Source organism: Bos taurus, chromosome 12 (genome assembly GCF_002263795.3).
Source record: "Bos taurus isolate L1 Dominette 01449 registration number 42190680 breed Hereford chromosome 12, ARS-UCD2.0, whole genome shotgun sequence".
Lineage (NCBI taxonomy): Eukaryota > Metazoa > Chordata > Mammalia > Artiodactyla > Bovidae > Bos > Bos taurus.
In genome coordinates, this window is record NC_037339.1 from 31482899 (window position 1) to 31508963 (window position 26065).

The following is a 26065-nucleotide window of genomic DNA, read 5'->3' on the forward strand; positions in this document are numbered from 1 at the left end:
CCCCCAACATCCGCCGGAAGTGCGTCCGTCCGGGCGAAGGAAGGAAGGAGGGCGCGGGGCGCCGGGAGGGAGCCGCGCAGGGCCGGGGCTCCCACGCTTGAGGTCCCGAGGGACCTGGGGCCAAGGGCGCTGTGAGGGATGTGGGCTGGCGGAGGTTGGGAAGGGGGGGGCTCGGGCCTCTGCTCTCCTCGTCAGCAACCCCGACCGCCGGGGGAGGGGTAGTGTGCTTTGCCAGGTGCGTGGCCCCGTCAGTACAAAATCTCTGAGGTAAATATGACATTTTTTTCCATAAGGATAAGCAAGGCCCAGGTGGGATGAGTGACTAGCCTGCAGCAAGCCTTGAACCCAAAGGTTTTCCCAGTTTCTTTAGCTTCTTTTTTAATTTAAGTCACGTATCGACGTCCTGTTTAGAACCCTGGGCTGAGGCTAGAAATAGAGAAATGAACCGGCTGGTGTGGGTCCTGCGCTACAGCAATAGAGGAGCTCTTGGCGGTGGCCAGGGTGACAGCTAAGTTAAGTATAATTGAGGGCTTTTATTGGGGCTTCCCTGGTAGCTCAGCTTTTAAAAATTCGCCTGCAATGCAGGAGACCTCGGTTCAGTTTCTGGGTCGGGAAGATCCGCTGGAGAAGAGATAGGCTACCCACTCCAGTATTCTTGGGTTCTCTTGTGGCCAAGTGGAAGAAAGAGCAGACACCACTGGATCAGCTTTTGAGGACAGTGGCATCATTTGTGAGAAAGCTAGGTTTCAGCCAGCGCTAAGATGTGCAGATAACTTGGAGCAGAGTAAAAGGTACCAGGAAGTCTTGGTTGCAGCGGACCAGGAAAGTTTGGTTGCACGTTTTCAGGGCCACAATAGCAGAGGAGTACCTGTGTGGAGATGTCAGTTTCTGTCCTTTGTGCCCTTACGTAGCCTATACACACTTTACCATAATCTCTAGCACCCATACTGTTTCCCACAGACTCCTACAATCAGGGGCCATGTCTTACAAATTATCGTATCTGCATTGTAGAACGCACCCACTAATGTTTATTAAATGAAAAGTGGAGGGGAAGAATGCATAAATGGATACTTGTGCCTAAGAGGTAAGACTGACTAATATGGTTGGGAAGTAGGCTGGAAGTAGGTTTGGAGAATTTTCCAGAAGCACCCTTCTGCACCCGGAGCCCAACCTGAAAGCTCAGCACTATAAGCCAAGACCCTAAATCCTTGGCTGGTCCCAATTACGCCCCTTCCCTCAGGACTGTCCTTAACAAAAACTGCCATCCTACCACAGTCTCTACAATTCTGACATCAGCTGACATCAGGAGCCACAGTGTGTGTGTATGTGTGTGTTGTGCCCAGCCTTCTCATCGCCTCCAGCTGCAAATTCTGGCTGGGCCTGCTTAGCCTTTCTCCTTCCCAGCCTCTCTGGACACTTCTTAGCCAGGAGGATTCTTTTGAGCTTTGAAATCAGAATGGGGGGATTTGGAGAGAGGCTGGTGCAAGGCTTGATGGCATAGCGATGTTTTCCCTCAGCATTTAAGGTAGAAGAGTGAGCTCTTCGTTGTCTGAGAGAGAAAGGAGGGAAAGCAATTCATGGAAAAAGTTAAAACATATTTTCTTCAAGGTAAGTAAAACTTCAGTTGCTCAGTCGTGTCCGACTCTTTGGGACCCCATGGACCACAGCACGCCAGGCCTCCCTGTCCATCACCAACTCCCGAAGTTTACTTAAACTCATGTCTATTGAGTCGGTGATGCCATCTAACTATCTCATCCTCTGTCGTCCCCTTCTCCTGCCCTCAATCTTTCCCAGCATCAGGGTCTTTTCAAATGAGTCAGCTCTTTGCATCAGGTGGCCAAAGGATTGGAGTTTCAGCTTCAGCATCAGTCCTTCTGATGAATAGGATGGACTGGTTTTATCTCCTTGCAATCCAAGGGACTCTTAAAAGTCTTCTCCAATACCACAGTTCAAAAGCATCAATTCTTCAGCACTCCGCTTTCTTTATTGTCCAATTCTCACATCCATACATGACTACTGGTAAAACCATACCTTTGACTACATGGACCTTTATTGGCAAAGTAATGTGTCTACTTTTTAATATGCTGTCTAGGTTGGTCATAACTGTCCTTCCAAGGAGCAAGCATCTTTTAATTTCATGGCTGCAGTTACCATCTGCAGATTTTGGAGCCCCCCAGAATAAAGTCTGTCACTGTTTCCATTGTTTCCCCACCTATTTGCCATGAAGTGATGGGACCAGATGCCATGATCTTAGTTTTCTGAATGTTGAGTTTTAAGCCAACTTTTTCACTCTCTTTCACTTTCATCAAGAGGCTCTTTAGTTCTTCACTTTCTGCCATAAGGGTGGTGTCATCTGTATATCTGAGGTTATTGATACTTCTCCTGGCAATCTTGATTCCAGCTTTGCTTCATCCAGCTCAGCGTTTCTCATGATGTATTCTACATATAAGTTAAATAGGCAGAGTGACAGTATACAGCCTTGATGTACTCCTTTCCCGATTTAGAACAAGTCTGTTGTTCCATGTCCAGTTCTAACTGTTGCTTCGTGACCTGCATACACATTTCTCAGGAGGCAGGTCAGGTGGTCTGGTACTCCCATCTCTTTAATCCAGAGTTCGTTGCAGTCCATACTGTCAAAGGCTTTGGCATAGTCAGTAAAGCAGAAGTAGAGGTATTTCTGGAACTCTCTTGCTCTTTCGATGATCCAATGGATGTTGGCAATTTGATCTCTGTTTCCTCTGCCTTTTCTAAATCCAGCTTGAACATCTGGAAATTCACGGTTCATATACTGTTGAAGCCTGGCTTGGAGAATTTTGAGCATTACTTTGCTAGTGTCTGAGATGAGTGCAATTGTGTGGTAGTTTGAGCATTCTTTAGCATTGCCTTTCTTAGAGATTGAAATGAAAAGTGACCTTTTCCAGTCCTGTGGCCACTGCTGAGTTTTCCAAATTTGCTGGCATCTTGAGTGCAGCACTTTGACAGCATCATCTTTTAGGATTTGAAATAGCTCCACTGGATTCCATCACCTTCACTAGCTTTGTACATAGTGATGCTTCCTAAGGCCCACTTGACTTTGCATTCCAGGATGTCTGGCTGTAGGTGAGTGATCACACCATCGTGATTATCTGAGTTGTGAAGATCTTTTTTGTATAGTTCTGTTTATTCTTGCCACCTCTTCTTAATATCTTCTGCTTCTGTTAGGTCCATACCATTTCTGTCCTTTATTGTGCCCATCTTTGCAAGAAGTGTTCCCTTGGTAAACATCTAAGGTAAACTTAGAACTGTTGTATTAAGTATAAATTTCAGAAATTGCTCCCCTGAAATTGGCAAGGATGGTACAAATTTCAACTAAGAAGAAAGTTATTATGTTTCAGAGGACCATAAAATAACCTCCAGATTATAAAGAGTACCTCCATCTCCTCTTTAAACTGTCTGAATTCTGACAGTGTTGGGAAAGGTTCAGTGTGCTTAATTTAAGATAAATCCTATTTACACATCTTTCTTTGCAAGTCCCTTTGTAAGTGTTAAAGAGATGAAGGAGTATGTTACATCAAGTTTATTTGACAGACCCTTCTCTTTAACCCTCAGAGGTGGGTGTTTCATATTTCTTCTGAAATATTTTGCTATGATTTCAGTTAGAGCTATTTTTAAAGAGTGTCCTCTGCTTGTGAAAAGCTGGGTTTTGATAATACTAGAGTGGACTCTTTGGAGTCCAGGTGCAATGCAAACTTCCACAACTGAAGTTTGCATTCCATGTTTGTTCTGGCTCTGTTGTGAGGCACGTGGGATCTTAGCTCCCTGACCAGGGATCAAACCTGTGCCCCCTGCATCGGAGGCACAGAGTCCCAACCACTGGACCACCAAGGAAGTTCCCCTTTACTTTTTGAATTTTTACCTTGGGTGTATGTGTGGTCAGTCACTCAGTCGTGTCTGACTCTGCGACCCTGTGGACTGTAGCCCAGCAGCCTCCTTTGTCCATGCTGTTTGCCAGGCAAGAATACTGGAGTGGGTTGCCATGCCCTCTTCCAGGGGATCTTCTGAGCCAGGAATCAATCTCCTGTGTTGCAGGCAGATTCTTTACCTCTGAGCCATCTGCGAAGCCCCGGGTCTGTATTTTTAGGAAACAGTTTATATTTTCAGCATGGGGAGTCTATTCATTTGCCTGTGGAGCATACAGCTGGTAGGCTATATGCAAAGAATTTTAAATTTTAGACCCATTTCTTTTACCCTTCATTTGCCAGTCTACATGTAGGAGCATAGAATCATTTTAATAGTAACTAAAAACTTTAATTCAGAAGATATATCTGCCAACAAACATTGTACAGTGCCTTACAAAGCCTGATATATTATGCCTATATGCCTAATGTTTTCTGTTTAGATGCTGTTTTTGGATAGTAGTGTCAGTGTTCCCCTCCACTGTCATGAATAACTGAGAGGGGATGTTTTAATATTTTTGAAAATTGGAAAATTTACTCCCTAAGGACAAAAATTTGAGGGAAAATTTGCATATATTCAAAGCACACTAGAAGATTATCTCAGAAGCAGTTTATATTAATCTTATTTGGAATCTAAAAGCTGATTTAGAATCTAAAAGCTGAAAAAGACAGCCTAAGTCACTCTGATTGTATGACTGGTTTATTTGACTCTCTTTCCTTCTAGAAGCAATGCATGCTCATTGTAGAAAATTAGAAAACAATATAAGGGGGAAAAAAGGGAATAGAGAACAGAGTTAACCACTGTGAACACATTGGCTCTGAGACATTCTCTTATAAGACAGAATATGTTTATCGTTTTAAAGAAAATAAAAGTGACTCCATTTTCTACGTGAGCTGGGAAGTTTCCTCTTGGCTTTTTTCATGACCCATGTTATTATTTAATAAAATATGTCATTCTGAAGCCTTAGAAAACACCCTTCCTTTACTTCTTCAAGAATGGGGAATTACACGTAGGCTCTTTACTCAACATTTTTCATTCTGACAGTGTGGTTGGATGCCAAGTGGCTGTTCTGAGTAATTTTTGAAGGTACGTTTTTTTGGTACTTTGCCAGGGAAATCATAACTCTTAAAATGCGCCATAGACCTAACCATACAATTGGATTTATGGATAGATATTATGTCCCATGTTTTGTTGTTTTCTCACTGTTTTAGTCTCTGGGATTGATGCCAAAGGCTATTCAGCCTCACTCCATTTATTAGAGTGTACAACTAAGTTTACACATTAGAGGGGAAAAAAAGACCTGTTTATCATCCTACTTAAGACGTCTTTATGTCAGTGAGAAAGGAAAGTATTATTTCTCAAATACCACAGTGAAATCTCATGAGAAATAGGGTATCATAGTTAACAAATAATTACCCGTTGCCTGAGCCACAAGAAGAACTCCTTGTCTTATTCCAGACCATCTTCTCTGCTGCTGTCAAAGACGTTTTGTGTCCTAAAATTCAAATCTGTGACTTCCCTCCTCAAAGCGCTTCACTTGCTTCTCATTCCTGGCCTCCAGGATTAATTCCAGACTCTGTCCAATGGCAAACAGGCCTTCTGTGATCTGACTGCTAACCTCATTCTTAAATCCTTTACTTCAGTCATATTAAATTACTTGGAATTCTCTGAAAATGTCATTGCTTTCATGCCCCTGCACTTTTATTCTTGCTCTCCCCTCTTTCTGGCATGCTCTGTTGCACCATCTCAGGTCAGCATCACCTCCTCTGTGAAGTCTTGCCTGACTTGCTCCACCGCCCCATTCTCCCCGCTTCGGGCAGAAGGGATCCTTTGTGCCCCGTGACATTCACATGCTTGTTTGACTGCAGCTGTAGCACATTGTTGCACTTGTTTGCACATGTGCCTCTCCTTATCTTTTTCAGCTTTTTCGTCTGTAAATCTCATTCACCATCTTTTGGGAGCTTTCATCTTACTTTAGGAACACTGTAGTAGTCTTTCAGCTTGTATTCCATCTCCACTATCTTATGTTATGAATTCTGTTAACTCTTACTTTTTCTATATTTTTTTAAATCTCCTTGAATTTTTCTTAGATTAAGCTTCATTTTTTAATTTTTTCTCTTAACTCTGTTTTTTCCCTTTATTAGTTCAGCACTTACTACCTTTTTTTAATATTTTGTGGGATGTCCTAGAATTTTAATGTACATAGTGTGTATGTGTAATTTAGTAACGTGTGTAACTAATCAAATGTGTAATTAATGTCTTCAGTTAGTCAGTGTTTTACCCTCTTGAACAAAGTACAGACCTTTGAATGCCTTATTCCTATTACCTGCTTCCTACTTATATGCCATTTTTTTTCTACTAGCAATTTGATTCTATATTATTTCCAAACCCTATAATTAAGGTGTCATTGTTGTTTAACACAGTGATTTTATAGATTTATTCATGTATTCATCATTTTCTTCAGTATTGAGGATCTCTCACCTTCTTTCTGCTATGAGTTGTCTTCATCCAAAAGTATATCACTCAGAAGTTTCTCTGAGTGATAGTTAACACTCATTTTGTAGTCTGTCGGAAAATGTTTTTATTCCGCCATCATTCTTGAAAGATAGTTTGTTGGTTATAGAAAATGTCAGTTACTTTCTCTCTGCATTTTGAAGGTGCTATTCCAGTGCTTTCTGAAATCCATGTTGCTTTTGATAAGTGTGCCCAAAGTCTGTTTTTCCTCTGTGATTAATCTATTTCTCCCTCTGACTGCTTTTAAGATTTTTTTTCTTTATCTTTGACCACAAAGTACCTTGGTATGATTGTGCTTTTTTATTTATCATGTCTTGAATTTGTTGGGCATATTTCTGTGATAAAACGGGAGTTGTTGTTGTCGTTGTTCAGTCACTAAGTCATGTCCAACTCTTTGCAGCCTCATGGATTGCAGCATGCTGGGGTTCCCTGTCCTTCACGGTCTCCTGGAGTTTGCTCAAACAGGGACGGCACTCCTAAAAAAAGTCATATTTACCTGACTTGTCCTTCCTTCCTCAGCCACCACCTCATTTGAACACAGTTAAGAGAGGTGGTCCTGTGAGAATCATCTTGAAATCGTGAGATTACAAACATGAAAATGGAGAAGTAGAAGAGAAAGAATCTAAGTCCTTAATAACCTCACTGAGCACTGAATTGCCAACTTCTAGGCTTCATGCCTAGAGAAGGAAATGGCAACCCACTACAGTATTCTTGCCTGGGAAATCCCATGGACAGAAGAGCCTGGCAGGCTACAGTCTATGGGGATGCAAGAGTCAGACACGACTTGGTCACTAAATCACCACCACCACCACCAGGCTTCATGTATAGGAAGAAAATAATTGGCCTTTTTGCTTAATGTTTATTCTTTAGTCAGGTACTCAGTTGCATCCAAAATTAATCTTAATAGAAACATGATCCTTTATTTCTCTGTGAAGTGCAGCAAGCACTGTAACAGAGTAAGTGCTCTGTACCATTTCAAACAACTACTGGTCATATTGAATCATGTGTGTGAAGAAGTCTATTTGTCTTTGAAAATATTGATAAATTTGATTTAAGAATTTTATTTTTAATCAAAAACCTGTAGCTGACCTACAGATCAATTTTTAAAAAGACAAACTAATATCAAATACCTACTAAAAGTACCAGACAGTGTTTTCTTCTACTACGCCATAGCTTGTCAGACTTAGCTGGACAAGTACCACAAGGGAAGCCTGGCGTGCTGCCGACGGTAAGGTTGCAAAGAGTCAGACATGACTGAGCAACTGAACTGAACTGAACTCTGGTTCCTAAGTTAATTCTTAGGAACCAGAAATGCAATCAAAGACATATGAGACATACATGCTTCTTGAGTCATTATGTTTGAGGTATATCATTCCTTCTTAGGAAGAAGGAGGCAAAAGAAATGAAAATCAAGGTTAATCAGAAGATCTGGCCTGAAGGAATTGCAAGTGTAAGCAGGAAAGAAGAGGAAGGAGAGAGTGAGATAGAGAATGATAGAGAGATCAACACAGCTGATTCTCTTTACTCTTCTGTCTTCCAACCAACTCGGCTGTCTTTTAAAAAGAAGACATATTTTAAGAAGGAGCAATCTGCAAGCCAGCCAGAAGCAGAGAGGCCATTGATTGACCTGTGGAAAGCGCTCCTATTCATCCACTGCTAAATGCATTCTAAGAATGCCGACTGCATTATTCAGGTGTGGCTTTCTAGGACAGAACGTGATCTTGTGCTGCACGAGGACACACAGAGCCTACAATCTGGGGAAGCTCCGAAAGTGTGTGTTTAACCTCTCTTCCCTATCACATAGACATTTTCTCACAGCTCCTAAAGAGCTGGGCTCTACTGTACTACAAAGGGCTTCCGTGGTGGCTCGGTGGTAAAAAAATCTGCCTGCAGGTGCAGGAGATGCAGGTTCGATCCCTGGTCTGGGAAGATCCTCTGGAGAAGGAAATGGCAATCCACTCTGGTATTCTTGCCTGGGAATTTCCATGGACAGAGGAGCCTGGTGAGCTATAGTCCATGGGGTTGCAAAGAGTCAGACAACTTAGCAACTAAAGAACAACTTCACTGCAAAAACTCAAATATGCTTGAAAAGCTTGTTTCTTTAGTTGATTACTCCCATTTTCACCTCATTCAGTGTAGGGAATCGCATTTCAGGTTCTATGTAGGAAGAATCGTTTCAGTGCTCAGAGCAGTCACCCTGAGCAGTAGAACTAAGGTAGACTGAATAGACTCAGTCATATTTGTATCATGAAGATAGGGAGATGCAAGAAGCTGCAGTCTGGCTTGGGTTTGAGAGCTGGTTCTCCAGTTGACAAGAGTCCCTCCCATCCCCACAACAAATGTGTAAATGCCAGAATTCCCCAGTCTACCCACCTCATTCCCCCTGATTGACATAGCCCAGGCTCCTTAAAGGGTCAGAATGTCGCACACATTTTTAAACAATCAAAATGGTCATATCTTAAAACAGGAGAAAGAGAAGCCTTGAATGCTTCCCAGGCAACCATCTGTGTCCCTCAGAGGGTTGCAGCCTGACCTACCGGGGAGGAGAGTGGCTGCTACTGGGGCATTTGGATTTCCTTCTATTTCTACTATATCCCAGTCATTAAAATGGGGGATCTCCACAGAGTTAAAGGTTATTTTACACAGGAAGCACATTCAGTATTAGTACAACAAATGTTTTCCTTTCTCCAGCCATGGAAGAACTCCACTCGGAGGGAGTCGTGATAAATCAGAGCATCAGCCCTTTCCGCTTGGACACCAATAAGTCCTGCACTTCAAAATTGCTGACCTAAAAAGGATGCTCGAGAAGGAGCAAGTTTTTTTTTTCCTTGTAAAGAAAGCAACACCAGAAGCAGTGTGACTTCCTTGTTCACTTAGATGCATGCAAAAAAGAAAAGTGAGTCATTCTTGAGTTTCTAACTTTAGTTTATAGAAACAAAGCACTGAATCATGTAACTTGTCAGGGAAGACCTAGATATAGTTTGCTCTAGATAATGTTTATATTGAAAGAGTCTGAAATTCTATTTTTGTGGTAGAGTTACGGGATTGGGGCTACAAGTGTCTACTCATCAGTAATTTTGCAGTTGAGGATGTGATTATAAAAACATTCCAGCAGAGATAGGGCAGGGCCCACAGAGCCATCTAACTTCATTGAGCCAGCCACACTCGGGCTAGAACTTCTCTGAATCCAGAATTGAAAAGGAGCTGTGAGATCAACATTAGGAAAAGCACCATGGACTCAGTCCAAGTATTCATGTTCGTCATGCTGTGGATGAAATGAAGGATTTAGAAAATCACTTATTCAGTCATTTGGAAACTTAAATAAAAGCCTTTATTTTATAGGATCCAAGCTCAAGTCTTTCTGCAAACCAAAACAACTCTCTTGGAAACCTGATGTAACAATTAGCCTACCCCAAATAATGAGTCTTATTTTCTCCCTTTTAAAAGTACTAGCCCCCTGCCCTGTCTTCAGTACTTTTAAAACTTGCTTTTATTATCTCTCATACATACGATCTACCTTTCCAGTTCTAATGGGTTTGTAGCTATTAGGTGTCAACCAACAATCAAGCAGTTGTTGGTAACAATACCATGAAATAATTTCTAATACTGTAACAACCGCGCTTCCTCACTTCACCATTCTGCCATACTGCTGCCCATTAAAGTAAACTAAGCAAAACAAAGTAATTTGCTGATTCAGTGCATTCCTAAACCATGATTTGGGGAGTATCTGATGTTTGGAGTATTTGCATTATGGCTCTCCCAACCGTGAGAGGATTTGTTTTCTGTAAGATTTCCTGGAGTCCTGGGATAGTTGTTGCACACTGCAATTAAATTCAGTCTTGTGTAGGGTTCTGAAGAATGATTGAACCAACAACAACCAAAAAACCCTCTTCAGCATGAATATTCTGTCCTGTCTGCATTTATCAGGGTCACTGTCTTTGCTTCAGGACCTTCTTCCTTCCACCCTCACAGCATGAGCCTGTGGACTGCCTGCTGAGGAACATCCTACTGAGAAGAACCTCCAGATCATTCCGTGAGATGGTAGCAGAAAGGAACCAAGGTGAAAAGAGGGGTGGTGTGGGGAACTTCCCTGGCGAACCAGTGGTTAAGACTCTTCTTCCCCTGCAACCGGTGTGGGTTTGATCCCTGGTTGACTGAATGGCGTGGCCAAAAAGCAAAAATAAAAAAAAAAGATGGTGTGAGATTCCCTCAACCTTCTGGTAATTGACTTGGCTTCTGGTAATTGATTTAGGGTCTTGGATACATATCCTTCCTTAAAACAGTTCCCACAGAATGCCAGACCCTGTGTTGAGACCTCTACCTGTGTTCAAACCTTTCAAATTAAACATTATTAATAATTGCCATTTTGCAAATGAGCAAATTAAGACTTAGAAACTTTCACTGCACTGACTGTCATAAGTCAGTGACAAAATCAGTTTGTCAGGTTCTAGAGCTCAAGCTCAGCATTTTGCTATACTTCCTGAGTAGAAAATTCAGCCACAGTGCCCTTTAAAAAACCCCAGAAATCACAATCTAGCCACATGCAAAATAAGTATTGGTTGAAAGTTTTCATAAAAAGTAGCAAAGATTTTGAAACTGTTTGGAGGGGACACATAGGAGACAAATGAACTATCATTTCTCTTTAAGTGGTATTTATGCAGCATTTATAGTGCTCACCTGATAGCAGACTGGGAACAACCGGATATTGCACTATCTAAGGTTGCTTTGGCTGATTACAGAGGCCTCATAGAAGGAGGGACCACCATTACACAAACCCACCTCTTACAGGCCACCACCAAGTGAACTGAATGTATTTCCATCTCATCCTGTTCTCACATGTCAGTCCACAAATGACTTAGCTAGTATCACTGACTGAAAACCCAAATCTGAAGGTACTTAGAGGAAAAAAAAGACATGCTCTACAGCCCATTTCTTCCCTCCTTTATTGAAGCTAGCATTAAAATCAACAATATAAGAGGTGCATTGCACTTGGAAGCACTGCATTCCAGGATGGTCATAGAGCACCTCCTCAGTGCTATAATGATGACATATGGCCACACACACACACACAGAAGGCAAGCTCAAAAGATGGTCTTTCCCCAAAACCTCTAAGTAAGATTGAAAGACATGCCCCCCAAATGCCATTCACTTGATTCATGTACTGTCTTCAATCAAATCTCAGCATTCCATTCTAAACACGAAGAATATATTTTTAGTGTCAATAAGTAAAGTTCCCAGCTCTCAATGTGAGGGGTGGGAAGCCTTTATCTTGGTGGGGGTTGGGCAATGGAGACCTCCTAGCCTCCTTCAAATAGCCACTGAATCCCTTAAAGTGAAAGTACTGGTTACTTAAGCAAATAAAACAAACAGCAATCCTTTGATCTTTAGGAAGCTCTTTCTTGTTAAGGTAACATTCTGTCTGACTTTTATGTTTCAGCATTCATTGTATATTTAATTATTTTTAAAAGTTTTGTTTTAAACGATTACGCTTTTTTCGTAAGTTAAGATAAACACAGGCATGCTTTGTTAAAGATTAAAAATAAATCTCACACGAAACTGCAAAGTTGGCAAAGATAATACCACATGGGGTCGGTATGTTCCAAAACACGATTCTCACGGGGCCCCTCTGAACACACTGAATTAGAATTTTTGTTCTAAAAAGTTTCAGGAAGCCCCTGACTCTAACCCACCCTTTCCTGAAACTGGTGAAAGTATGAGAAAAAATAATTACCACTCAAGTGAAAAAAGAAGAGTCTCAACACTTTAGGGAGGCATGTTTTGTCTTTCTTTTAACTTGTTACTGTGTTCAAAAATACCTTGTGATAGCTTTCAGACAGGGAACACACTGGGATAGCAATATTAAAAGAAGGATGTTTTTCATCCTTCAATGGGTAAGTTATCAAATGACTGCTTTTAATTCAACTTGAGAGTAATTACTAGATCTTACTACACTGGAAACATCACTCACCCCTATTTGAGTTTGATTGTAACCTTTTATAAATAAGGGTTCCCTTTTGGAAATAGCAAAATAGAGACAGGTTTTCCTTGCCGCCTCATTTTTCAGGCTTATTCCCCAGAATCTTTGACTGTTCACTTCCTCTTCCATTTTATTCTTTCTTTTTATTCCAATACATCTCTTGCTGCAATTGGGAGGGTTGAATCCATCATGGATTCTGGACCAGGACGTCTGAGATGTTAATGCAGTTCTTGGGGCAGACAGTAGGTGGCATTGAAAAGCCGTGCCTCAGCCAGCCATCTTTGCTGGAAATCACATCAGAAGTGTGAGCAGTCTGATGTAATGCGACAGGAGAGAGAGATAGACAGGAGCCAGAAATCGTGGGTGTCTACTCCTCCCTTAGACACCCATGCTTATGACTAGGATCCCTCTTACTTACTTTCAAATGGAAAACTATTCTACCCCAGTTGAAAAAATTGAATATTCAGATCCAGTGAACACGTTGCAGAAGGTTTTTTTTACTTTCTCAATGCCCAAGATGTTCCAGCTTGTAATGTGCCATTGCTGTTTGCTAAAACTAAACAAAGAAGTACACATGTGAATTCAATAACGTGTTTATGTTTAGAATTACAGGAGTCCTCTATAAATCTAGCCTCAGATTTCTGGAAGGAAATATTTTCCATAGGGAATAACGAATATAAAGGTTTTCTAGGGTTTCTCTAAGAGAAAAGTTAGGAAGAGCATTGCCCAAAGATGTCAAGTGCAGCTAGAACTATGGAACTCAGCTCAGAGTGGAATGCGATAAGCCATCAGAAAGGAATGTGATCTGGGTTTGCTGGAATGAAGTGGGGTTTATTAGTTATTCTTTCCCAGGACCGAAAATTGACAATTGGTTGGCCTAGATGAAATTGTTGCTATTTGGACAGGCTTGTGGGAATTAGGAGAAAGACTTAGAAAGCCAGAAGTTCAAGCACATTATTGTTCTGGCATTGGGCCACTGCAGTCTGTGAAAAATAGAACTAAAAGCAAATTAATTGAGGGTTACATCTTCATAAAAACTAAAATTATATAATCTTGGAATTAGAGATCATGTGTTCTAACCTCTCTCCAAAAACAAATATCCCCAGAAGAACATCTTTGAAAGACAACCTTCAAGACATTTTCTGGGACACTTTGAAGAAAAGAGTTCTAATGGCTTTTCAGAATACCCCACTCCATTCCCGAACCCCTGATTTTAGCACTCCTTGAACCATGGTGAGGAGCCTGGAACATGCAAACATATTTTTGGAGGGCTATGAATTCTAAATGAGATGTGCAAATTTTTGTCTTTTCATTTAGACAACAACTGAAAGAGAATGAATATGTAAACATGCTACAGTGACCATTTTTTTCTACTTAGTAAACTTTCTGTTTATGATCAGTTTTAGGTTTACAGGGAAATTGAGTGAAAAGTATAGACATACCCTATACCCCCTGACTCCTCCACCTCCAGTTTGCATATGACTAATATCTTACATTAGTGTAGCACATTCATTTGTTGAGCCAACATCAGTGCATTATTATTAATTAAAGTCCATACTTTCTACTAGGGTTTGTTCTTTGTGTTATACATTCTAGAGGTTTTGTTTTTTAATTTATTTTATTGAGGTATAGTTGATTTACAGTGCGTTAATTTCTGCTCTACAGTGATATGATTCAGTTATACATATATACGGAGAAGGCAATGGCACCCCACTCCAGTACTCCTGCCTGGAAAATCCCATGGACGGAGGAGCCTGGTAGGCTACAGTCCATGGGGTCACTAAGAGTCGGATATGACTGAGCGACTTCACTTTCCCTTTCCACTTTCATGCATTGGAGAAGGAAATGGCAACCCACCCCAGTGTTCTTGCCTGGAGAATCCGAGGGACGGCAGAGCCTGGTGGGCTGCCATCTATGAGGTTGCATAGAGTCGGACACAACTGAAGCGACTTAGCAGCAGCAGCAGCATACATATATACACATTTTTTTCATATTCTTTTCCATTGGGTTTATCATAGGATATTGACTGTAGTTCCCTGTGCTATACAGTAGGACCTTGTTGTTTATCTGTTCTACATATAATAGTTTGCATCTGCTAATCCCAGACTCCCAATCCATCCCTCCTTGAAGCCTAGGGTGTTTGACAAATTCAAGGATCACTTTTTACTGAGCTGATAGACCTCACCTGAGGACCACCAGAGATATTTTCAGTAGTACTTCTGTTTATGTTTTATGAGACTAGTTCAACTTTCTTTGGGACTAATAAGTAAAGAACAGACCTGGACTGAACAGGCAACAAGTGTCGTTAATTTTAGTGAAGAAAAGTGACAGCATGCCTCACTAACGGAGGTTTGTCTGTGGTTCAGAAAAAGAAATAAGTTTTGTTTGAGTCATTGCAAATTATGAGTGGCCTACACCTCCAAGATAAAAACCATCACTGGTACCATATTCATGTCCTGAAGGGTGATTTTGTTTCAGCAAACAACATCATCTCTCAAATTAAAATAAGGATATTGCAATATTGTTGACATTGTAGTTTTTTTGCATTTAATTTATACATTTGTAAATGTAGTTCATTAATTTAATTTGTAAATTTGTTTGTAAGTATAAGGACTTAAACTAGTTGTATGCCCATAATATAGAGAAAATAGCTTTTCTGGTGGCTCAACTGGTGAAGAATCTGCTTGCAATGCAGGAGATGCTGCTTCAATTCCTGGGTCGGGAAGATCCGCTGGAGAAAGGATAGGCTGCTGCTGCTGCTGCTGCTAAGTCACTTCAGTCATGTCCGACTCTGTGCAACCCCATAGACGGCAGCCCACCAGGCTCCTCTGTCCCTGGGATTCTCCAGGCAAGAACATTGGAGTGGGTTGCCATTTCCTTCTCCAATGCAGGAAAGTGAAAAGTGAAAGTGAAGTCGCTCAGTCGTTCCGACTCTTCGAGACCCCATGGACTGCAGCCTACCAGGCTCCTCCGTCCATGGGATTTTCCAGGCAAGAGTATTGGAGTGGGGTGCCATTGCCTTCTCCAAAAGGATAGGCTACCCACTCCAATATTCTTGGACTTCCCTGTGGCTCAGCTGATAAAGAATCTGCCTGCAATGTGGGAGACCTGGGTTTGATCCCTGGATTGGAAAGATCACCTGGAGAAGGGAAAGGCTATCCACTCCAGTGTTCTGGCCTGGAGAATTCCGTGGACTATATAGTCCATGGGGTCACAGGGTCGGACACGACTGAGTGACTTTAGCTTTCATAGAGAAAATACCTGCAAGTGCTATGACTGTTAAGAGGTTAATACCAAAAATATATGAACACCTCATCCAACTCAATATCAAAAAAACAATCTAATTAAAAAGCAGGCAGAAGACCTGTATAAATGTTTTTCCAAAGAAGACATACACATGGCCAACAGCCACATGAAAAAATGCTCAATATTGCCGGTCACCAGGGAAATGCAAATCAAAACCACAATAAGATACCACCTCACACCTGTCAGAGTATCTGTCATCAAAAAGAGTGCAAATAACAAACATTGGCAAGGATGTGGAGAAACAGGAACATTTGTATACTGTTGGTGGGAATGTAAATTGGTGCAGCCACTATGGAAGATAGTAAGGGAGTGCCTCAAAAAAAATAGAACTACTATATGATCCAGCGATTTCATTCCTGGGTATATACCTAAAGAAAATGAAAACACTTAATTTGAAAAGATATATGCTCCCCAGTGTTCATAGCAGCACTGTTTATAGTAGCCAAGATATGGAAGCATCCTAAGTTTCCATCAAGAGATGGATGAAGAAGACGTGGTATGTTTGTATCTACAATGAAATGTTACTTAACCATTTAAAAAGAGAATGAAATTCTGCCATTTGCAACAACGTGAATGGACCTAGGGAGTATAATGTTTAGTGAAATAAGTCAGGGAAAGGCAAGTACTCTATGTTATGGCTTATATGTGGAAACTAAAAAGTAAATGTATATACCCAAACACTCACAAATACAGAGAGTGAACTAGTGGTTACTAATGGGGAAAGAGAGGGGAAGAAGGGGCAAGATAAGCATATGAGATTAAGTGATACAAACTACTACATATAAAGTAGATAAACAACAAGAATACATTGTACAGCACAGAGAATTGTTTTAGTTCTGCCAGTGATCTAACCCACAAGCACAGCCCCTTCTTTTGTAATAACTAAATGAAGTATAATCTATAAAAATATCAATTTTTTAATCAAATATCAAATATCAGCCTATCCTTTCTCAGATGTACAACAGATGTACTATGTTGTACATCTGAAACTAACATTGTAAATCAACTACACTTCAATAAAAAAGAAGAGAGACATTATAGAAAAATACTTATAAACCCTGGGGATTTGAAGAATGTTCTTTTCTGTATTAGGGTCTATGCATGACTCAGTTTAAGAAGCTCTGCTCTAAGCGTGTGCTGGTATTTCCCCGTGTGGTGCACAGGACTGCCTCCCTGCAGTTTGCACACACTGCTCCTGGTTCTGCCCTTGGAAATCTAATCCTTTTCTACACAAACAGCCCTCCGAGTATTCAGATGTAACAATTGCCCAGTTTAAAGTTTTCTCTTTTATATTTCAAGAGGCAGAGAACAGGTTATATAGACTGAGTATATGTCTAACCCCTAGGGGTCAACTTATACCTCTACCACCCTCCTTCCACTGATTGTATTGGGAGTGAGGCTAAAGACTTGCTTTCCTCATTTACCAGTCCTCTCAAGAGTGAACGCAAGGTCAGCCTGGCCTGATTTGTTCTTCGTGAATTCATGATGACTCTTAGGGCTTTTTCCTGAACTTATTCTCTGAATGCTCTTGGCTGTGTCCTGGGCAGATTAAGCTGAAGGGTTACAGTTTCTGTAATACAGCCTTCTCCAATTTGAACTCCGAGACAATGTTTTCCTATAACCAGTGTTCTGGCCACTCTTATCAAAGAGAATCAAGGATGGTTCTTTAAATATAACCTCAAGTCTTATCCTCCAGGACCATGGTTTGATGACCTGGACCTAGGATGAAGAATGACCGGTGCTTGCTGGAAAGCCTCATGTTGCTGACAACCGATAGTTAAAGTTACTGCCTGAGTCTTTGATGCTCCAACCAAAGTTGCTCCTTTGGAGGTCGGGGTCAAGGTAACTGGGACCTAAAGACCCTGTGGACTTGGGAGTGGTGTCAGCCAGCTGCTAAGACAGAAAATAAGGACTCTTTAAAAAGACCCCATCCTTCTCACATGAAGGATTGTGGTCCGTCATGGACCAACAAGTGAGAGTCAACCGAAAACCTGAAGAAAAAGTACAAGTCGGTGACCTCAAGATCTGAGAGCAGGTTGAGATGAGGTTTGAGGAGGTTTCTCCAAGTAGGAAGTTGAGGAAAGAGCATAGAGAGAGAAGAAGAGTGTCCTGAAGCACCACTGATAAGGTGCCCGGTGTGTGTGTGTGTGTCTCTGTGTGTGTGCATGTGAGTGCACACATGCACTTGCACTTTCCTGTGAGACAGAGGGAAGAACTAGAGAGAAGGCAGTTCTGCCAGCAGTCTAACCCACGCAACCTAACCTTAATAGAGTGGGGGAAAGAGGATTAAGCGTTCCTCCCTTTCAATAATATGACTTTGATGTTCATAATCAGTTGTGAGGCCTCTATGAGAAACTACGAATTTTGATCCTTCAAAGCTGGGAGGTGAGACTCCTGTGGGACTTCTCAGTGGTGAGGAACGTGGTGCAGGAAGCCAGTGTCTCCACAGGACAGCCTTTGCTAATTAGGTACATATCTGGATGGACTCCTGGTTACCTAAAGACAAACCTGGATATTCCTCATATGACAAAGGGGCACTGATCTTGGAGATGAGCCAGGGTAAGTCTTCGCTCCAAGACTTACCAGTCATGTGATCCTGGGAAATTCACTTGGCTTCTCTGAGGCACAGTTTCCTCCTTGGTAAATGGGGTGGTAATAGTATGCTTAGCCCCAGGGTGGTTGTGAGAATTAAATGTTGAAATATACATGAAGTACTTAAAGAGGGGCATATGGAAAATGTTACGTCATGTGTGATTTAATTTTTTTTTTTAACTTGGCCTTTTCCTAATTTCCCCCATGACTCAGATGATAGAGAATCTGCCTACAATGCAGGAGACATGGGTTCAATCCCTGGATTGGGAAGATCCCCTGGAGAAGGGAATGGCAACCCTCTCCAGTATTCTTGCCTAGGAGGTCCCATGAACAGAGGATCCATGGGGTCGCAAAATGTCAGACATGACTGAATGACTATCACTTTTCTAACTTCAGAGGAAGTTGGGAAAGTGAGAATGTGGCTGAGGAGAAATGAATTACTAGAGGTGGCTCCAGCCAATCAGGACTTTCCCCTGGGGTTGTGTCAGGACTGCTTACCCCAAGAACAGGGCCTCTCCACCTGGTATCTACAGAAAATCGGAGCAGTGCTAGTAAAGAAGGGGGAGGGTGGTAATGACTATAGGAGAAGCTTCAAACAGTGTTTACCACACACCTTGACTTTCAGGTGAGACACTGAGATACGCGTGGCTGCCCCAAGATGGTGCATCTACTTGGGGGCCAACCACAGCCAAATCTAGGTCTCTCGTTTTAGTGTTACTTGCCGGTACCAGATGATTTAATAGCTTGTTTCCCAACTATCACGGCCCCAGTACAGTGTGTTCTTATACGAAATTTATAGACCTTAGACAACTTAAAGAACAAAGTACAGCTATCACAAGAACACCAAAAATTAAAGAGTCACTCTAAATAACAGTACATCTGATTTAGAGCATGTGCCACTGGGCTACTTGGTCGTGATTCTCTCAGCTGTCTTCATCTGAGGTATTCTACTTGTCTTGTTTGACCAGAGAATTTTCAGTTTCTTTAAGAACACATATTTCCTCTGGTACACAGCTTCAGCTTTGAGAGCTTGGACAGAAATAAGTTAGCTACTTGTTGCCAACTCACTTGTTCCATTTTTCTTTTCTTTCTTCCTTTTTTGTTTTTTTTTGCTGCACTGCACATGGGATCTTAGTTCCCTGACCAAGGATGGAACTCATGCCCTCTACACTGGAAACTCAGCATCTTAACTACTGGACTGCCAGAGACCCCCAGGGAAGTCCCTCACCTGTTCCATTTTGAAGCAATGTAAATATCCTCTATCAGAGGAGTAGACTATGATTCCATTATGAAATGTTATGTGAAAACTAATCTCATAAGGGTATAAGACTGTAGCAACAAGGAAGTCTAGGTAAGTGTCATAATGAATGTCAAATGAACAAAGCCATAGAGGAGACACTCTGGGTCCACCCATGTCTCTTAAGGGTTTTCAGTTATTCTAGCCAATTTCCAGCCACCAGGCTGAACATCTCTGAATTGGGGAGCTCTTCCCCAAGCACCCCCAATTATGGTCATACACACACTTGAGATTACCTCCTCTTTTCCACCCCACACCAGTCCTTAAGCAGTGGCCATGGGCAGTCGATGTACAAGTACCCTACCTCCAGTACCCCTTTGAGCTGCATGTTTAGCATTGTGTTCCCAAATTTCCTTGGGGATTAAGCTTCTATCGCTTGATAAAGGTGCTCTTTCTTGGCTTCTCTCCTTCACTGTATGGATTCCCCCATGCCCCCAGTGGTATTGTCTGCACTCCTCAAATAAACCACCTTTGCATGACTACTTTGTCTCAAGATCTGCAGCACAGGGAATTGTAGACACATCCCTTTTTTCCCTATAGACGATGTGTGCACACACAGGCCAGGAAGAAAGGGAAAAACAACAATGGCAGGAGTTTGACTGAGGATGGTGAGAATATGTTAGGTTTTTTTTCCTTCTGTTTTCTAAACTTTATGTCCAGTTGTTATATGAGTGTAAACATTTTTTGTTTCATATTTTTAAGCAATAGTAAGAACATCTGTGTTCTTATTCCCTCAAATTACCTCAAATTCCCATGCCCTAGGTTGCAAACAGACATGAGAAATAGCTGTTAAGGAAATGGGTTGTCCACAGCACGGTCTGTCGTAAGGAATGCAAGGGTGATGGCACAGGGGCCAGTGAGGTTTCTGAAGCCAGAGCATGACCTTTTAGAAACCAGACCTCAGTCTGGTCCACAGGTAACATTTCCACCAAGTCAAGGTTTACCTTGTTCAGTGTCCGAAGTACAGCAGCGTCTATTTTTTTCAAAGAGCAAACTGGATAAATGCAAACATACTGTATTCATTCCTTTTTTTTTTTTTTTTCTAAATTCCAAATAACTAAGCATTCTCTTTGGAAAATTTCTTCACCGGAAGCAAAATCATTTGTGTTTTAAAATTGTGGTCTGTAGTTTATATGATCAACTTTTATTTTACTGAGCTGTCTGCCATGTAAAACCTATTTTTAACCTGAAGAGGTGCCTCTAGATACATAACAGCAGACTGTAGAAGTGAACATTTTACTTTATTTTGCCACCATTTTCTTCTTTAAAACTTCTGATGGGAAAAAAAAAACACACACACACACACAATACATACAGGCATGTGCAATTGATTCTGTCGTAAAGGGAATTTAGGCCCCAAACCAAGAGCTAAAGGGATTGTAAGGTGTAAAGCCAAACTATTTGGACATGTCATCTCTGAGATAAATATTGTACCCAACAATTTTTTTTTGAAATGGGGAGGAGTGGATAACTGCTGGATTCAAGAGGGTAAATGATTTTATTTGAAAGGCTAATTAAGTCAACGTACAAGTTTTTCTTCTCCTATAGACAAAGTGAGGGTGGGGTAAAATGAGGAAGGAAAATGTACCCTTTACCTACTGTTATCTTTCTCGTGGGAAGGCCGATAGAAGCTGTAGAACATGCTTTAGAGCTAAAGATCTAGGTTCAGATACTGATTCAGCCACTTACTGGCTGGGAGGTCTTTGGTGAGTTCTTTAACTTCTCTGTGCCTCCACTTCTTCCTCTGTAAAATCGACATCATACCCAAGAGAAACACCCCTTCATAAAAGCAAAGAAAGGAAAAGCAACAGAAATGCCAGTCAACAGAAGTATGTATGGAAAAAAATCACACAGCCAGGAAAATGAATGAAGCTCAGCCACTTGTGAAAGCATGGATGAACCTAAGGAATGTGATGCTTGGTGAACAAAAGCCTGCCACCCTTTGCATCAAGTCCAAATCTAAGGAAAGCTGAGCAATCAAGCATTTGGGCGTACAATGGAAAAAAACAAGGAAATGCAAAAATCGGGATAGTGGGGTTGTGTGTGGGGCAGGCAAGAGAATGGATTGGGAGGAGCACAGAGAGGGACACAAGTTACAGTTCATGTTTTGGTTCTTGGGTTGGGTGGTAGGTTCATTGGCAAGTTTATTTTGTTATTTAAAATATGAATAAATGAATAAAAGATGAGCAGAAGAGCGCCAAGCCTGGAACGACAATGTGTCCTGAACCAATTAACCCAGTTACAGTGAACCCAATTCTAGTACAGACCACAATTTTAAATTTTGAAATGGCAACAAAAAGAAAAATAGACATAGTATCTACTTTATGGAGTTGTGATAAGAATTAAATGAGAAAGTGCATGCCACATACTTAACATAACTACCTAGAAAAGAGTACATTTTTAATAGATGATATCTCATATTGCTGTTTTGCAAAACCAGAGTTTTTAGATGATTTTAGACTTTAAAAATGTCTCATATACTTGGAATGTATTCATTTCAACCAAACAAGATGAATTCTAAGACTGTTCCCGTTTTCAGCTCAGTTCCACGTATATGACAGATGAATAGAACAGATCCTTGAAGCCAGCCATTCGTTTTCTAAGGCCTACAATGTGCCAGGTATCATGTTTGGTCCTGGAGACGGTGGGGAGTGTCACACAGCTAGTCTTGGCCATCTTGGAGGACATGGTGCTGAAGGAGTAAACAGATAGTCAGGTGGTTACAGAGGTGATTAGAGCCAGAGGGCGAGAAGCACGCTGCAACCCGGCACTGCTGACCCTCAGCACAGTGCCACGCAGGGCCTGGGCACAGGCTGGCCCGGCTGTAAAGCATCCACAGCCCAGCTTCACCTCCGCGGGTGAGTGACCAGGTTCAGGGTCATCACGAATAAACATGTTAGCCTGAGCCAAGCATTTAGAAGAGTGCCCGGTGCACAGTCAGTATCCAGTGCTCATTTATTTATTTATTATAAATAAAACAGAGCAAGGGTATGTACTGAAGGGTTCAGCTGCCACTTCCATCTTTACCCACCACACACAAAGACCTTTTTACCTGTGAAAGGGGTTGTCTTACCCATTCAGGCTGCTATCACAACTACCATTGGCTGGATGGCTTATAAACAATAGACGTTTCTTTCTCCCGGTGCTAGAGGCCGAGAAGTCCAAGATCAAGGCTCCGTCTGATTCAGTGTCTGGTGAGAGTCCACTTCCTGGTTCATAGCTGGCACCTTCTTGCTGTGTCCTCACATGGTGGAAGGCAAGAGGGCTCTCCAGGGTCTCTTTTATAAGGGCATGAATCTTGTTTAGGAGGGGTCCCTCCTCATGACCCACATGTGTGCATGCTAAGTCACTTCAGTTGTATCCTACTTTTTGCAATCTTATGGATCATAGCCCACGAGGCTCCTCTATCCATGGGGATTCTCCAGGCAAGAAAATTGAAGTGGGTTGCCATACCCTCAAGACCTAATCACCTCCCAAAGGCCCCACCTCCTCATACCATCATCTTGGGGATTAGGTTTCAACATATGGAGGTGGGGGTTGGGTCACAAGTGGTCAGTCTCTGTCAGGGTCCATCATGCCTTCCTCCTATGATCCTTAGTCACATGGTCATTATTAGCTCTGTCACCTTTGACTCTCCCTTGAACAAAATCACCAGAGAACTTAGCTGTCCTTGCATTCCACGCGAGGAAGTGGTGCCAGCTACCCTCACCTGTGTAAGTGTCATGACCTGGGGGTTTGTGAGCAGGAAGGACTACAGGCCTCCAACTTGGCTGCCCATCCTCAGCTGCCTGCCTCAGTCCATAGCACCACCGACCTCAGGCCCTTTCCTTGCTCCCTGGGCTGGACAACTCAAGATTTTACTTATGGCTCTTTACTTGGACATACTTACATTAACCCTGAATATTCACTGGAAGGACTGATGCTGAAGCTGAAGCTCCAATCCTTTGGCCACCTCACTCGAAGAGCTGACTCATTGGAAAAGACCTTGATGCTGGGAAAGATTGAGGGCAGGAGGAGAAGGGGGAGACCGAGGATGAGATGGTTGGATGGCATCACTGACTTGATGGACATGAGTCTGAGCCAACTTCAGGAGATGGTGCAGGACAGGCAAATCTGGTGTGCTACAGTCCATGGGGTCGAAGAGTCATGGACTGAGATATGACTGAGCGACTGAACGACAACTTGGACATAAGCCCAGGCAGACGGTCTCCCCAAAGCCAAAGCCCCAGGCATCTCTATCACCTGCCCGTTTCCTCTGCAACCCCCACCCCCACCGCTAAAAGCTAGCCAGAAACAATTTGACGGGTTAAACTAGGTTCACAGACTTGATAATGTTTGTCTTATAGTGTAAAAACAGCAATAGCTTGGATTATAAATGACAGGTATGATTAACAGAATAATTTTCAGCTTATTCTAGCCAATGGCATTGAAGGAGACATTTAGCTACAATCATTGAGACACTTTTCATTCAACAAGTGCTTCCGAAACATCAGGCATGCTTGTCTAGACACCATATAAAGAGGTATCCACTTTCACTTATCACTTGGAATAAATGTACTCATAATGAGCTTATGAGATTACTCATATTAATAATATGATTTTGAATACATTTCTCATTTGATTCTGTGGGGGAAACGTAGCATCACATGTGGACAATGAATCTTCAGTCACTGCAGAATGATGGTATGTGATTCTGTCGTTTGACACCAGCATCTTCAACTCTTAGCTCAGAAGCTGAGGAGGACTGGGGAGAGGACTGTACTCACAAAAAGGTAAGAACAAGTTGCATTCACTTCTCCGTAACTGTGAAGAAGTGCTAGGTGATTATGGGAATGGGTATGATTTGGGGAGGGAAACACCTGTCCTGTGAAAGGTAAAACGAATGTTGTTTGAATGAGGACTGCCTCAAGTTTAACCCTTTAGCTCCGTGGATGCCCGGCTAGGTGCCCCACTTGTGCACCTAGCAGGATGCGAGCTCCTGGTGCCCGATCTCTGACCCTGAGTCACCCCGACACGGGGTCTGGCAAGGACCTGCCCACCCCCTCAGCCCCTCTGCCCCACCTAGATTTTTGTGTTAAATAGTTTCTTTCAGCTCTGCATATCCTGATGTTGGCATGATGTGGGGAATTAGTAAGTCCTGTCATTCAAGCCAGTGCTGTCATATTAACGCAGTTTGCCTGTTCTTCTAACCCTCAGTGTGGTGTCTCCTGCTTTCATGGGAGAGCAGTGCTGGGCACCAGTGACCAGTGATGGAATGCCTGGCGGGGGAGGGTGCAGGGGAGTGGGTGCCTGTGCTGGGCCCCCTCCTGCTGGCCACATTCCTGCTCCTGCCTGGGTCTGGGTCAATGTCACTGAAGGGACAGGCCCCACTATGTCACCTCCAAAGCCCCTGCCCTCCCAGAGGGCCTAATGGAAAAGCCGCCTGTTTCTACAGGCTGCTTATGGGCACATCATTGTACAGAGAGGGTTCCACAGCCTGCCAGCGAGCCTGCTCAGCAATTCAACCCTGTTTCCTCCTGATAATGAAGGCTGGCTCCAGCTAATTTTATGTCTGTGACAGGGTGGGGAGTGAGAGCAGATTGCATCTGTTCCGTGGTGTCTTTGGCCTCCAATGAGCAGGCACTCGCCCCCTGGTCCAGAGTGTGGCCCTCGGTCCCAGGCAGCAGTGAGGCTCCCACCAGACTGTGGTGTCCTTCCTATGGCTTCCCTTTCCTTGGGGTCTCTGTGCATCCAGCCTGGGGGGTGGGTGTAGCTGGGAGGGTAGTCTCCCTCAGCATCCTGCTCTAGCTGAGTGCCTGAGGAGCCCTTCCTCGTGCTTCGGCACCAAACCTGAACAGAGACACCCCGGAAACTTCTCAGGGATCACCATCAGAGCTCGTTTTGCTAGAAGATTCCACCCTCTTCTCAGGCACTCATCAGCCTCTGGACCCTGGCTCCACTGCCTCTGAGTCTTGTCCTTCCCATCCCTGACTCCACTGGACTCATCCTAGCTGGAAAAGCAGTGTGATGTTACCTTGCCTCTCCTCGGCCCTGATTTATTTATGGCATAATTTATTTATGGTATAATACATGCTGTGAGGGCAACGGAGCCACTTGGGAGTCTGAAGAGCCGGACTAGTTCATGCTCAAGGGAACTTAGGTAAAAAGAAAGAGAAATCCATATATAGTTTATTAAAATATTTATAAAGACACAGGTTAATTATATCAAAACCTGAGAAAGGTCAGAAATGATAAGATAATGGGGTGGAGTGAATCTGGGTCACAAATTGCAACCTAGGAGAGGGAGGGAGAAGAAGGCAGGGTTGATGCTTGGACGAGAGAGGCGGCCCAGGACCACGGTGGCTTAAGTGCCTGCCCACAGGCTGGAGGTGAAGGTGAGGTGAATGGATTGGGGTAGGGGTGGGGGCAGAGCCAGAAAATGCTCATGAACCGAACAAAGCTGA

The 26065-nt window shown here is 42.6% G+C and overlaps 1 long non-coding RNA gene across 6 annotated transcripts; it reads left to right on the top strand.

Annotated features, from left to right (window-relative positions):
• The first annotated feature begins 18 nt into the window (after positions 1-18).
• On the top strand, positions 19-25321 carry LOC101904156 (uncharacterized). 6 transcript variants are annotated; one of them, XR_236714.5, is made up of 6 exons: positions 42-267; positions 7834-8143; positions 9142-9346; positions 10378-10510; positions 17430-17575; positions 19461-20104. It is a non-coding gene; the product is annotated as an uncharacterized lncRNA (long non-coding RNA). The 6 variants fall into 6 exon arrangements; XR_009496708.1 differs by adding an exon at positions 24263-25321 and having other exon boundaries at positions 76-267; positions 17430-24144; XR_810193.4 differs by lacking the exons at positions 17430-17575; positions 19461-20104 and having other exon boundaries at positions 19-267; positions 10378-10663.
• The last annotated feature ends 744 nt before the right edge of the window (positions 25322-26065 follow it).